General features: G+C 43.5%; 1 protein-coding gene across 5 annotated transcripts in view; it reads right to left on the reverse strand.

The window, feature by feature from the left end:
• MDFI (MyoD family inhibitor) overlaps nt 1–14,199 on the reverse strand; it is a 29,419-nt gene that overhangs the window by 10,854 nt on the left and 4,366 nt on the right. The gene's annotated exons all lie outside the window — the stretch shown is intronic.

Raw genomic sequence — 14,199 nt, forward strand, 5'->3', positions numbered from 1 at the left:
AATAAGATGGAAGGAGAGAAAGGGGAGAGGCAAGGAGAAAAGGAGGAAAGAGCAAGGGAGAGTGAAGATGAGAGGCAAGGGGAAAAGGAAGGAGGAAAGAGAGAGTGAAAGGTGAGAGGCAAGAATAAAAGGAAGGAGGAAAGAGAAAGGGAGAGTGAATGGGAAGAAGCAGAAAGAGGAAGTGAAGGACTGAGAAGGGAGAAAGAAAGGGAGGGTAAAGAAGTATAAGAAAAAGTGAAAAAAGATATAAGATCGGTGGTGGGGAAGCAGAGAAACGGAGGGAAATAGAGTGTGAGGAAGAATAAAAGAGGGAAAAATTAATCACAGAATGACAGAGCTGTAAGTGATTTTTAGAAATAATGGCTTCTACTTATGTTTTTACATTTTGCAAAACACCTCCCTTACAAGCAACACTGAGAGATAGGGAGGGCAAAAATTATCATTCACATTATACAGATGAGGCAACCAAGGCTCAAGGAGTTTAAGTGATTTGTCCAAGGTCACACAGTCAGTAGGTGGATTTAGGTCTTTTGACTCTTAAGTTTATAAGAGGAGGTTGGAGGCTGAGGTCAAAAAGGAGGAAAGACAGATAGAGACTACATCAAGAGAGGGAGGAGGCAAATGGGAAGGAAGTAAGAAGAGGAATGAGTGGATCCAGCCCCAAAGGTTATAGTTTTGCTGATGACTCATAAAGATTCAGGGGTATCAGGTCCCCAGAGAAGGTAAAGCCTTATTGTGTTGGATGCACACACTGGAGATTAGCTGTTGGGTGTGGTGGCCACTGGGATCCTCTCAGAGAAGGTCCTCCAAAGACTATCCTTTAGCAAGGAAAGGGACAAGAAAAGGCACCAGACCTGAGGAGCAGAGCAGAGCAAAGAACAGGAACCCCACTGGGTAAGAGAGAGCCTGGATCTGCTCCCTCTCCTCCCCACTCCTCCCCATACACAGAGGTAGAGAGCAAGAGAGATAATCCCAGAGAAGTTAAATGGCTTCCCTTAATCCATACAGCTACTCTCAAAGTCCCAAATTTCAGAAACCATTAAAGAACTAGGAATGCAAGAGGGAGTGGGGAGGGAAAAGGAGCAACCAAGAAGTAATGATTACACAGTCTGGTGGATGGAGACTCTTTCAGCAGAGCTGAGGCCTGCACCAGGCTAGTAAAGTTCTTTTAATTGCAAAGACCAAACCGGCAGAACAAGGAAGCTCCTGAGCCAGCTGGCGAGTCCTAGCTGGATTGTCAGATTTTCAGAAAGGATGGGGGCCTTCCTGACCCTAGAATCACCTTCAGAGTGGGACATGGATCTGCAGCTGTTCCAGGCCCCACTCCCACCTGAGACCCCAACACAAAAGTCCTGACTCAGCCATTCTCCTTGTGTCATCTTCTCCCACAACAATGTCAACTCGTTGAGGACAGGCACTGTCCTATTGGCTTATATTTGTATTCCCAGCTCTTAGCATGGTATCTGGCACACAGTAAGTGTTTAATAAATGCTTATTGTGTCCCTACCTCCCAAGGTAGGGACACAATGAATGAAACCAAGGTTTTTGTTGTTATGGCAAAGGGAGATGAGGCAGGAACAAGTCTGGGGAGAGAAAAGACTGGAGAGAGGAGTTGTGATGGAGAGGAAAGAGATTGGCTCTGGGGTCAGAAAAGAGAGATTCAAAGCCCAGTCGCACTATCTACTATCTGAGGGACTTTGAACAAATTACTTAACCTCTCTGAGGCCTCAATATTCTCCTCCAAAAAGAGGGGAGAGGACTAGCTGGCTTCTAATGTACTTTGCAACTCAAAAGCTCTGATTCTATGATCCTTCCCTCCAGATTTCTTCAGTGTCCTCAGTTCAGGCTGATAAGCATTGGATTCAGAGGCTTAGGCATGAACCCTGGAGATCTGAGAATCACAGAATGGGAAATTCAGAGGAAGGGACTTTAATAAACCATCCAAGCCCCCTCATTTTACCGAGTAGGAAGCCAAGGCCCAAGGAATTGAACTGACTTATTTGACATCACATATGTGGCAGATCCAAGATGTTCTGACTCCAAAATCAATCATTCACTCATTCAGTCACTCAACAAACATTTATTAAGTGCCTACTATGTTCCAGACACTATGCTAAACCATTGCTTTCCCTCCCACATCTAATCTTGAGGCTTATATCTGAAACCTCTTACCTAGTCTGGATTTCTTTTTGCTGCTCACAGGAAGGCGTCAGTCAAGGAGCCGAAGGAGGCTAGCAAAGGAAGCCTTAGGAGAGAAAACAATGGAAAACAGGCTTCGGAAGTGCCCAGGGGAGGAAGGTCTCCAGGAGAAATGGCAAAGGATAGCTGGCTGATCCCTGAGGAAGCAATGCAAAGAGTAGAAAAGGACACTGTCCCTAACACCTCTGAGACATAGGAAGTAGAAGGGGAGACCTCCAGGAAGAAAGAGTGAGCAAACAAGAGCACTGCCAGAAATGGGGAGGGAGCCCTGCTACCATGATTCCAGGTAGACAAAGGTCAGTCTGCCTGGGAAGAGGATTGAAAAAAATTTAAAAACAAAAATGGCCAGAAAAAAGGAGACATTTTCAAGCATCTACGTTTTTCTCCTTCCTGTCCAAGAGACAAATCAAAATAGAGAAGAGAGAAATGCCTCATGATGCCCCACACATTTCAAGTTTTCCAAGGGTCCTGGCAAAGGCAGGGGAAAAAATTCAACATAAAAACTACCTGTATGCTTTGATGTTCAAGTAGCTTGTAATGTTACCTGTCCAAAGGGAGGGGTAAGTGGGGAACAAGGTGTCCAGGAGCACAGAATCCTGAAGGACTACACTCCCTGCTCCAAGAGACTATTATCCAAGAAAGAACTAGAACTGAATGGCTGTTCAAGATTATCTAGTTCTATTTTAGATGGAGAAACTGAGGTCCAGCTTGCCCAAGGTTTGGCAGGTAAAAAAGTAACAAAACCAGGATTCAAACCCAGGTCCCATGACTACAAATCCAGTACTCTACACCTCAGTGTTTTACCCACTTCTAACGTGGCTCAGCCTTCCATTACTTTTCCACCTTCATTCCTGTGGCCTCCAGCTCTGATTGGTGAGTTCTTCTTTAGACCCTCTAGTTAAGGACCACATCCACTTCTAAACTGGCTCAGGCCTAACTGACTATTTTTCTCTCTGCCCTTCTCTCATGTAGGAACCTCTCCACCCCATTCCTACTCCCTTTTATGTGTTGTCTTTCTCCATCAGAAGGTACGCCCCTTCAATATTACAAAGACAAGCAACTTTGAAAGACTTAAGAACTTTGATCAACACAAGATTAACCACAATTCTTAAGGACTCAAGATGAAACATGTTGCCCATGTCCTGATTGACAGATTATGGACTTAGAGTGCAGACTGAGGTATATACTTTTGGGATATAGCTAGTGTGGGAATATGTTTTGCTTGATTATGCATAATTGTAACAGGAATTTTGGTTTTCTCGTTTTCTCTATAGGGAGGTTGGGAGGCAAGAGAGAGAGAGGATATAGATCTAAAAATAAAATAAAATTTAATTTTTTTTAAGCAATGTAAGCTCCTTCAGAAAAGGGACTGGTTTTTTTTTTGGTGGGGGGATTATATTTCCATTACCAATACTTAACACAGTGCCTTACATATAGTAATCATTTAATAAGTGGTTTATCTAGTATAATCTTGCTGAGAAGTAGGAGGCAAAGTTCTGGATTTGGCAGCCAAAATTCTGGATCTGGCAGCCAAAATTCTGGATTTGGCAGACAAAGTTCTGGATTTGGTAAACAAAGTTCTGGATGTGCCAGCTAACATTCTGGGTCTAGCAGGCAAAGGTTCTATATTTGGTAGTTAAGTTCTAGATTTGGCAGCTAAAGCTCTGAATTTGAAGTCAGAGGGCCTGGGTTCAAATTCCACCTCTGACATGTCCTAGTTCTGTGACACTAGACAAGTCACTTAATCTCTATGTTCCTTAGCTTCCTCATCTGTATTATGAAGGATCTGAACTAGACCTCTCAGGATCCTTCCAGACCTAAGTCTGTGACTGTGTGATCCTAAGATAAGTTCCAAGCATTGAGAAGACCCTTCCTCTACTAATCACCACATAACCTGGGCTAGGAATCCAGTTAGCTTTCCTTCCACATCAAATTTAATTAGAAAATCCATCTTTAAATATATGGATGATACTTCTAACTTGACTATATATGTGTATAATAGGAATTTTGGTTTTCATGTTTTCTCAGTGGGAAAATGGGGGCAGTGGTGGTAGGAAGGAGAGAATGTACATCTGAAAATAACATTTAATTTAATTTCAAAAATTCACTTTGTTGGGAAAGAATTGGAAATTGAGGGAATTTCCATCAATTGGGGAATGGCTGAACAATCTGTAGTATATGATTGTAATGGAATACTATTGTACTATAAGAAACAACGAGCAGGATTCTTTCAGAAAACCCTGGAAAGAATTACATGAACTGATGCAAAGTGATGTGAGCATAACCAAGAGAATATTGTGCACAGGAACAGCAATAACGTATGATGATGTGATAGTAATGGCAATTAAAGATTCCCCTGTATTGGCTTGGTTTTCAAATTGATTGTGTTAAAACCCAGAGTTTGTTAATCCCACCTGTGGGATGGGCTTGTTGATGTGAAAAAAAAGTCCTGAACTGGGAGGAGCTGGTGACGTAGATTTGGAGAGACACTGGAGAGAGGCGGAAGATTTTTTTTGGAAGCAGCACCTCGTGGAGAGAGAGAGGCTAAGAGGATTGCTGGTGGCTGCTTTGAATTGCCCTGGACTTTTGAGACCTGCCCCCTGAGCTGCCAAGGACTGAGGAGACATGGCTGTTTTGCTGGTACTTTGTCTGTCTGTTTTGATGTTGTTTTGCCAGATTTGTCCACTGGTGAAAGACTGTCCTTTTGTTGAAGAAGTCCTGGAACCTGGCTGTTCGCTAAGAAGGCCTGAGACTGTCCTGCAGACAGAGAGTGAATACTGTCCACTGGTGAGGGACAGTACTGTTGTTGCAGGGGTCTGGAGACTGTCCTGCAGACAGAATGAATACTGTCCACTGGTGAGGGACAGTACTGTTGTTGCAGGGGTCTGGGAGCCTTTCTGTTGGTTCAGAAGCCCTGAAGAAGGATTTTCTTGTTGTATGTTTACCGAAATCCTGGGAGAGGGCTTTGCTAATGTGTTCAGGGGTTCTAGGGCTGTTCTACAGACAGAGGATAAATTCATGAAGGGACTGGCAATGTATCTTATGGCCTTGCTAAGCCTTGTCTCTCCAGGAACTAAGATTTCTGAGAACTTGCCTCGTGTCAAGATGAAGAAAAGACCTCCATTTGGGTATTAAGTGCTGTGTTTAAACTTGATGTAACTCTGGGGTAGATTCAATTGTGATCCAGGAGGTGGGGAACTTTTGACCTTATTGTGCTCTGTGATTGACAAATGAAGGTACTTTACCTATGTTTGGAAACTAATCTCCATTTGAGAAGAGGGGTTTTGTGGTGGACTTAATTAAGGTATAGCCTAGGGGTGGAGAAGTATTTAGAACAGAGACTTTGTAATTGATTGAATGATTGGAAGGTCCTGGGGTGGGGTAGTACTTGGAGATTATTTAATCATACTTAGTAAATACTGTATTTTGAATGATGTCATGTTTTGATTTTCTCTGTTCTTAGTTTGTCACTGAATAAAATAGAGAGCACCTATGCTGGTATTTTGAACCTGGGAAGTTGCCTTCTTTTGGCATTACATTACAGATGATCAACTGTGAATGACTTAACTGTTCTCAGCAATACAACAATCCAAGAAAATTCCAAAGGACTCATGATGAAAAATGCTATTCACATTCAGAGAAAGAACTGATAAAGTCTGAATGAAGAGTGAAGTATTCTATTCTTCACTTTCCTTATTTTCTGTGGGGTTTTTCTTGGTCACAACAAGACTAATATGGAAATGTTTTGCATGATTGCATATGTATAACCTATATCAAATTGCTCACCATCTCAGGGAGGGAGGGAGAGAACTTGGAACTAAATTAAAAAAAAACTAATGTTAAAATTTGTTTTTACAAGTAATTGGGAAAAAAATAAAATATTCAAAAAAATTCACCCTGTCCACTAAGCCACAGAGGACTTTACATCTTCAGTGAGAAAGATAATATGGGAATGGAATCTTGGATCTTAACACAATCACCAAATTTCAGAATTGGAAGGGATCCAAGAGGCCAAGTTCAATCTATCCTTGATCAAGAATCCTCTCTAATACCCCTCCCAACAAGTGACCATTTGGTCTCTACTTGAAGACTTCCAGTAAGAGGAGACCCATTACCTCTCAAGGCAGCCCTTTCTATTTTGGGATGGCTCTAAATGTTGGGCAGTTATTCCTGACATCAAGCCTAAATCAACCCCCTGTGACTTCTTTTCATTGCTTCTAGCTCCTAGTTTGGCCTCTGGGACCAAGAAAACAAGTCTAGTTAGACTCCATCTGAAGGACTGTGCTAAGTTCTGAGTACCTCATTTTAAGAAAGATATAGATGAAACTAGAAAATGTTTAGAGAAGGGAAGCCAGAATGATGAGTAAATGGCAAAGCCGATCACAGAAGCAAGCACGAGAAGAAGATACCTGGGGCAAATTCTAGACCAGAAAAGACAGGAGTGGCATATTTATAAGATTTAAAGCTGAGAGGAACCTCTAAGACCAGCTAGTACAGCCCATATGAGAGGATGTCCAAGGTCACACTGTTAGGAGGTATTGGAGAAATGAATTGAACACTCAGGACCCTAGACTCCTAAAAGAGCCAGTGTTCTTTTTATTGTACATATGTGCCTCCATGATAGCAATATGTCAAAAAGGTATTAAACTTGTTTTGCTTGGCCCCATATGACGGAGCTAGGAGTAATGGCTAGAAATTGTAAGGAGGTCGATTTAGGCTTAATCTCAGGAAGAGCTTCCTTACATTTAGAACCATCCCAAAGTAGAATGGGGGTGCCTTGGCAGGGTCTCCCCTTACTAGATATCCTCAAGCAGAATCTAAATAGCCACTCATTGAAAGACAGAGAGGTCAGGGATGGTTTGAGCTCAATGGCTTCTTGGGTCCCTTGCAATTCTGAGATTTGGTGATTCTGTTGAGATCCAAGTTTTCATTTCCATGGATATTCTCTTTCCCACTGAAGATCTAAAGACTTCTGTGGTTTGCTGGACAGTTTTATGAGTTGCTGCAGCCAAAACAATTCATCACCCAGCAGGCAAAACCCTGATGATGTCTTTCCATACTTGACTAGACTGGACTTCGGACAATGGACACATAGTCCATCATGGGGTCCTACAACCAAAGCCTTTCCAGACTCCAAAGATAGGATACTCCCGAATTTTATTCTCTTGGCATGGCCGTGGAGAGTCCAAGGTCATCTCTATACCCAGATAAGGTATTGGGAAAGAATTTACTGTCTTAGAGGGGAGGAATTTGTATAGTATTTAAATATAGGATGGTAGCATGTAAGCAGAAAAACAGGAATCAAGAAATTTGGGGTTCAGTCTTGGCTCTGTCATTGACTCACTGGGTGAACCCTCCATTGTATGGGACTGCTTGAGCTACAAGGTCTCTCTGGTGCTGACATTCTGGGGTCTATGAGTTTACAAGAAGAAAGAGAGAAAAGCAAAGCTAATCCAGGGCAGAAAAGAGAAAGGCTTTTCAATTCTCCAAAGCTATTTTCAGCTAGACAGAAGCAGGAAGATGGGAGTAAGCCTTGGGAACAAGGGTCCCTGGGTCCTCAGGTCTGTAGGATGTAGATATAGATGTGAGTTCTTCGAAATGACCATCTTCAAAACGGACCCATTGGAAGAGTTGGGGCAAACTCACCTCCTGTTGCACTGACTGTCCCCCATGCTCAAAATGGACTTCACTCCTCATCTCTGGTTCCCATAAGATTCAGCTTAGGTATTACCTTCTATATGAAGATTTCCCTAGTTCCCCCAGCTGCTAGCTAGTTCCTCTTCCAAGGTTACTTTGTAATACTAATAATGACAATTTTTATATATCATTTACTATGTACCAGACACTATACTAAGTGCTATACAAATGTTATCTCATTTGATCCTCACAACAACCCTGGGAGGTAGGTCCTATTATTACCCCCATTTTACAGACATAGAAATTAAGGAATATAGAAATTAGGTGACTTGCCAAGGGTCACTCAGCCAGTAGATGTTTCAGTGACAGGATATGAACTCGGGTTTTCCCAGCTCCAAGGTCATGTCTCTAGCTACTACACCACACTGTCTTTCATGTGTTCTAGTTATACCTGTACATGTATGTGTTGCCTCCCTGGTTAGAACAAAGGTCCCCTGTGAGCAGGAACTGGTTTCACTTTTGTGGCTGAACTCCGAGCACCCAGCACAGTGCTGGCACTTATGTAGCCTTTAAAAAATGCTTGTTGATTGATTAAATTGAGAGTTCCACTCTGAGCCTGAGAAGTTCCGACAGAAGCTAAGACCAGTGTCATGACCAGGCTGAGGACTGACCCATTCCTTGCCCTGTTTGCAATTACTTGATTTGTATTCAGGAGAAGCTTTTTGTTGTTGTTCAGTTGTGTCCAATTCTTTGGGACCCTGTTTGGGTTTTCTTGGTAAAGATATTGGAGTGGTTTGCCATTTCCTTCTCCAGCTTATTTTACAGATGAGGCAAATAGGGTTAAGTGACTTGTCCAGGGTCACACAGCTAGTAGGTATCTGAGGCCAGATTTGTATTTAGAAAGATGAGTCTTCCTGACTTCAGGCTTGGTATGCTATCCACACTGCTAGGGGCAGCTAGGTGGTATAGTGTATATAGAACATGGGACTTGGAGTCAGGAAGAACTGAGTTAAAATCCTACTTTAGACTCTTACTAGTTGTGTGATCCTGGGTAGGGCACGTAATCTCTCTCAGTCTCAGTTACCTCATCTGTAAAATGAGGACAATAATACAGTTGCTATGAAGATTGAGTGAAATATTTGTAAAGCACTTTGCAAACTTTTTTGATGCTTGAAAAGAATTCTCTGGCAAAAGCTCTTGATGTAGCATTGGACCTGAAGTTCTGAGAAAGGAACTAGTTCCAAAGGAAAGATTCAGGATGAATGGGGTAAGGGTGGGGGAAGGAGAGGGGGGAAGCATTATAATGATAAAATGCAGCATCTTGGGAAGGAGAAAACGAATCACTTGTAGTCAGGAAGAGTCAAGTTTAAATCCTGCCTCAGATGATTACTCACTGTGGGCCACAATTTAAACCTCTCTGGTCCTCACCTTCCTCATCCATAAAATGGGGAGAATAACGCCTGTCCATGCCTATCAAATGAGATGATGTATGTGAACTGCTCTGCAAAACTCCAAGCACTATATGACTACCAGCTATGATTACTTTATACCTATACAACCTGTGGAGTTTTCGGGTGGCCAGTGAAAAATTTGGGGGAATGAAGAGGAACCTCTACGTTTTTTGCAGGCTGCTAGAAATCCTTTGGTGCCATAAGCAGTGGTCAGGCCACAGGTTGTACAGGTTGCTTTATGGGGTTATTAGGGTGAAATGTGGTAATAGTTATTAAAGGCATTAGGCACTATATATTGTGATTGTTGTTGAGTCGTTTTCAGTCATGTCTGACTCTTTGTTGGCCCCATTTGGGGTTTTCTTGGCAGAGATACTGAAGTGATTCGCCATGTCCTGCTCCAGCTCATTTTACAGATGAGAAAACCAAGTCAAGCAAGGTTAAGTGACTTGACCAGGATCATATAGCTAGCAAGCGACTGGGGTCAAACAAACTCGGATGGTGAGTCTTCCTGACTCCAGGCCTGGAGCCCTATTCACTGTGCCACTTGGCTGCCTGATTGCTTTATATAAATGTCTGTGTTAATGGCAATAACATTATCGGGGGCAGGTTAAACAGTTTAATTGGGCTGAGGTGGTTCACTGGCATAGGTTAGGATGTTACTGACACTGTGTTAGAGTGGAAAGAGAACTGGATTTGGAGTCAGAGGATTTGGGTTCAAATTCCACCTTTGGCGCTTGCATGCTAGACGACCTTTGATAAATCATGGACCTCTCTGGGCCTCAATTTCTTCATTTGTACAACAAAGAAGTTAGATGAGGTGACCTCTTCCTGCCCTCAGCTGCTGATCCTAAAGGAAAGTATTTCATAGAAGAGGAGCCTAGGTCCATTTTGACACAAAGAGGCCAGAACTGTTACTGATAAAAAATGCCAAGGCTTTTAAGATCCCAAATGCCCTGACTTTATAGTATTAACAGGGCTATGATGCCTAGAAGATCCCAGACTTTGATGAATTCTTTAGACATGGTATTCATGGCCTTCCACAATCTCACCCCAAGCTACATTTCCAGCCTTATTTTCTCTGATTAACTTGACAAGTCTCCTCAGATTCCTGGCACCTTCTGACTTCACACATCCAGCTGTGTCCTTGTCCTGGAGTCCTATCCATCTATCCATTTCTTACTAACATTCACTTTCTCAATCTTTCCCTCTGGGCACAGTAGCAAGAGAATCACATTGGAATCAGAGGCCTTGGTGGGGGTGAGGTGGGGGGCTGAATCCCACCTCTGGCACTTCCTATGTTTATGACCTTGGATAAATTATTTCTCCTCCCTGGGTCCCAGTTGCCTCATCTATAAAATGAGGGTGTTAAACTCAATGGTTTTTAAGGTTCCTTCTGCTTCTAAATATATGATCCCTTACAACATCCACATTTCTTATCTCTCACTTTTTTGGCATAGCCCATACAGCCTTGGCTTGTCAGTGACATATTTATGTAGACTATGTATCTATATATCTTACATCCTCAATCATACTGGACAGAGATTGTATCTTCTACTTCCCTAAATTCCCCACAGAGCCCAGTGTTATGCACACAGTAGGTACTCAAGGGCCAATGGAGAGCAGAAGGCTGGCAGAGGGAATGCTTCCTTCTTCCTTGCCACTTCCCCAGAACTGGAGTGGTTTGCCATTTCCTTCTCCAGATCGTTTTACAGTTGAGGAAACTGAGACAAACAGGGTTAAGTGACTTGCCCAGGGTCATGCAGCTAGTAATAATAATAGTAAAGCTAATAATCTGTCTGAAGTCAGATTTGAACTCAGGTCTTCCTGACTCCAGGGCTGGTGCTCTATTCACCTAGTGGCCCACAATTGTGACTCTCTTCCCTTTTCTCCCTCTGCTTCCCTCCATCCACACTATTCCCCAGCCAAATGGAAGGATCCCTGCCTTAAGACCACAACTCCACAGTTTCTTCCTCTGTGCCTTTGCCAGGCTTCTTTCTTTGCCTGAAGTGTTGTCCCTTCATTCCAGCTCCCACAAACCACAGTCAGAAGCCTTCCCTGACTCTTTTCTAATCACTATCCAGTAATATTCTATTGCACCACATGGGAACCTTAAATTTTATATCAAAATTCTATGACAGGGGCGGCCAGGTGGCTCAGCAAGTAAGAGCACCGTCTCTAGTGTCGGGATGACCTGGGGATCAAATCTGGGCTCCAATACTCAGCGCCACACCCAGAAATAACTGGCCGTGTAACCTTGAGCAAGTTACTTAACCCCGATTGCTTTAAAAAAAAATTCTATGATGATAAACTTAGAGGTAGCTAGGTGCTGCACTGGATAGAGTAATGGGCCTGGAATCAGAAAGACCTGACTCTGGGTGGCTAGGTGGTGCAGTGAATAGAGCACTGGCCCCGGAGTCAGGAGGACCTGACTTCAAATCCAGCCTCAGACACATAACACTTACTAGCCGTGTGACCTTGGGCAAGTCACTTAACCCCAACTGCCCTACCTTCCCCCCTCAAAAAAAAAAGACCTCACAAATCCAACCTAGACACTTACCAACTGTGTGACCCTGGGCAAGTCACTTAACCTCTTCTGTCTGCCTCAGTTTCCTCAGTTGTAAAATGGGGATTAACAATACCTACCTTGAAGAATTGTTGTGAGGATTAAATGAGATAATAGCTGTAAAGTTCTTAGCACAGTGGCTGGTATTTAGTTTTTGTTGTTCAGTTGTTTTCTGTCCTGTCTAATCTCTGTGACCTCATCTGGGATTTTCTTGACTGAAATACTGGAGCGTTTTGCCTTTTTTTTTTCTCCAGCTCATTTTACAGATGAGGAAACTGAGGCAAACAGGGTTAAGAGACTTGCCCAGGGTCACACAAGCCAGTAAGTGTCTAAGGCTAGATTTAAACTCAGGAAGATGAGTCTTCCTGATTCCAGGCCAGGAACTCTATCCACCAAGTCACCTATTTAGTAGGTGCTATATAAATGTTTATTCTCCTCGCCCACACCACCTTTTATCAGGCATTATTTTTTTCTTACAGATATCTATACTCATATCCTAGCTCTCTATTGGTCTATAAGTTTCATGGGAGCAGGGACTACATCTTTTCTAAACTTTGTGCTTAGGACTGTGCCCTACATACTGTAGGAACTGAAGGCAGAATCAGTGTAAGAGCCCCAGTGGTGAAGGGACAGACCAAAGATGAGGACCACAGATGCCTACTAGGCAGAGTTAGAGCTCTGGGATAATCCCAAGAAGGCCTGAACTGATGGGAAACCCCAGTGGTGCCCAATGATCCCATAGGAACAACCTAATCATTAGAGACAATTCTTAAGAAGATCTCTGCTTTATGGTCCAGGGGGACTGGAGAATATCCCATGTAGAATGAGGTCTGAATGGTCTTGGCCTTCCAGTCTGATCTGAAGCCTGCTACAGCCCAAGAAGATCATTTGGAACCAAGGACAGGACTGTGAGCCTCTTCCTTGAGAGGCCTTAAATAGGATCATAGATTTGGAAATGGAAGGGACTTAATTTTACTTTGGATCTTTATTTTGAGCCCAACCTACCCCCCCAAATTAAGTGACATCTTAAGTCACATAAAGTGGCATAGCTAGTAAATGGCAGCGCCAAGATTTGAACCCAGAATCTCTGACTCCAAAACTCTCCAGGATCTCTGACTCCTTCCACTATACCACAAGTAATAATAATATCATACTCAGCTTTTAGGGATTTCCTCACAAAAATCCTGTGAGGTAGGTGGGTATTATTTATTGTTCTCATTTTATAGATGAAGAAACAGAAACTCAGAGAAGTCAAGTGATTAGCCCAAGGTCATATATAGTCATACATATAGGGGCAGAGGTCTTGGTCCATTGCTTTTTCTTACTATCCCATGATGCCTTGGTGTGTCATGCAGTCTGTCTAGGGTCTACCTTTCATCTCACCTGCTGCATTAGGAGTTCTGGGTCACAAGCTGGTGACTTGGATGTTAGCTCCTCATGATGCCAGTGATTCTGTCCTCTCTACTTCCTCCTTCCTGTGTTCCACTCAACCACTTGGAGTGTGTCCCTAGATCTACCCAGCTCTCTTGGGGCCTGAACTTGAACCTAGGTTTTAGACTAGTACTTTCCCCACTATCATTCTGCTTCTCAAATTCAAGAAAGTCAAGACATTGTTTGGAAGCATGGTTCATCGTCCTGAAACTCAAACCCTCACTGAGGAGAGCTGGGTCTATAACCTTGGGAGGGTGGATTCTGGGTATCTAGAGGCTAGGGTATTGAGGGCGATTTCCCACCCCAGGAATGGAAACTTGCTACCCCCCCAAAAAATAAATCATGAAGAACCGAGAGTTTTCATTGCTGAGTCCTTCTCATTTGTCATTATAGCACTTAGCTAATTTCAAAGTAATAAAAAAGGAGCTTCTAAGTGGGGTGGGGGTGGGGAGAAGGAGGACCTGGGATTTTGATTCCCTGGCTGGTTCAGGTTTGGGATTGGGGTGAACCCTGGGGAACCAAAGTGTTGGGACCAGTGTTTTGTCAGCCCTCTTGGGCGTGGGGGATTCTGGTCCGGGATTCAGTCGTCTGTGGCGTTTTGGCTGGGCCTCCTGCGGTTTGGGCTTCCTGGGCAGCTCGTTCCTTCTCCCAAGGCTTGGGCAGGCATCAGCAAAGCCAGCCCTTGTGCTATGAAAGCAGCATTGTCTGAGTCCATCTGGGGCTTGGGGAGGGGGCATATTTGGTTATGGGGGAAGAGGAAGGTGGGGGTGAAGGGGAGGACTGTGGTCTGAGTGCTTCAGGTTGCAACTGGAGGCCTAACTGTGGGGATGGTTAACTCTGGTCCCCTGGCCCCTAGCCAACCAGCTCCCTCTTCTTCCTGCCACCAAGTAAGTGGAGAATGAAGCTCAGGCCAAAGGT

The sequence above is a fragment of the Petaurus breviceps genome, unplaced genomic scaffold (assembly GCF_028583685.1).
Source record: "Petaurus breviceps papuanus isolate PSGF00001 unplaced genomic scaffold, PetGlider_PUasm1.0 90352, whole genome shotgun sequence".
In the NCBI taxonomy this organism is placed as follows: Eukaryota; Metazoa; Chordata; class Mammalia; order Diprotodontia; family Petauridae; genus Petaurus; species Petaurus breviceps.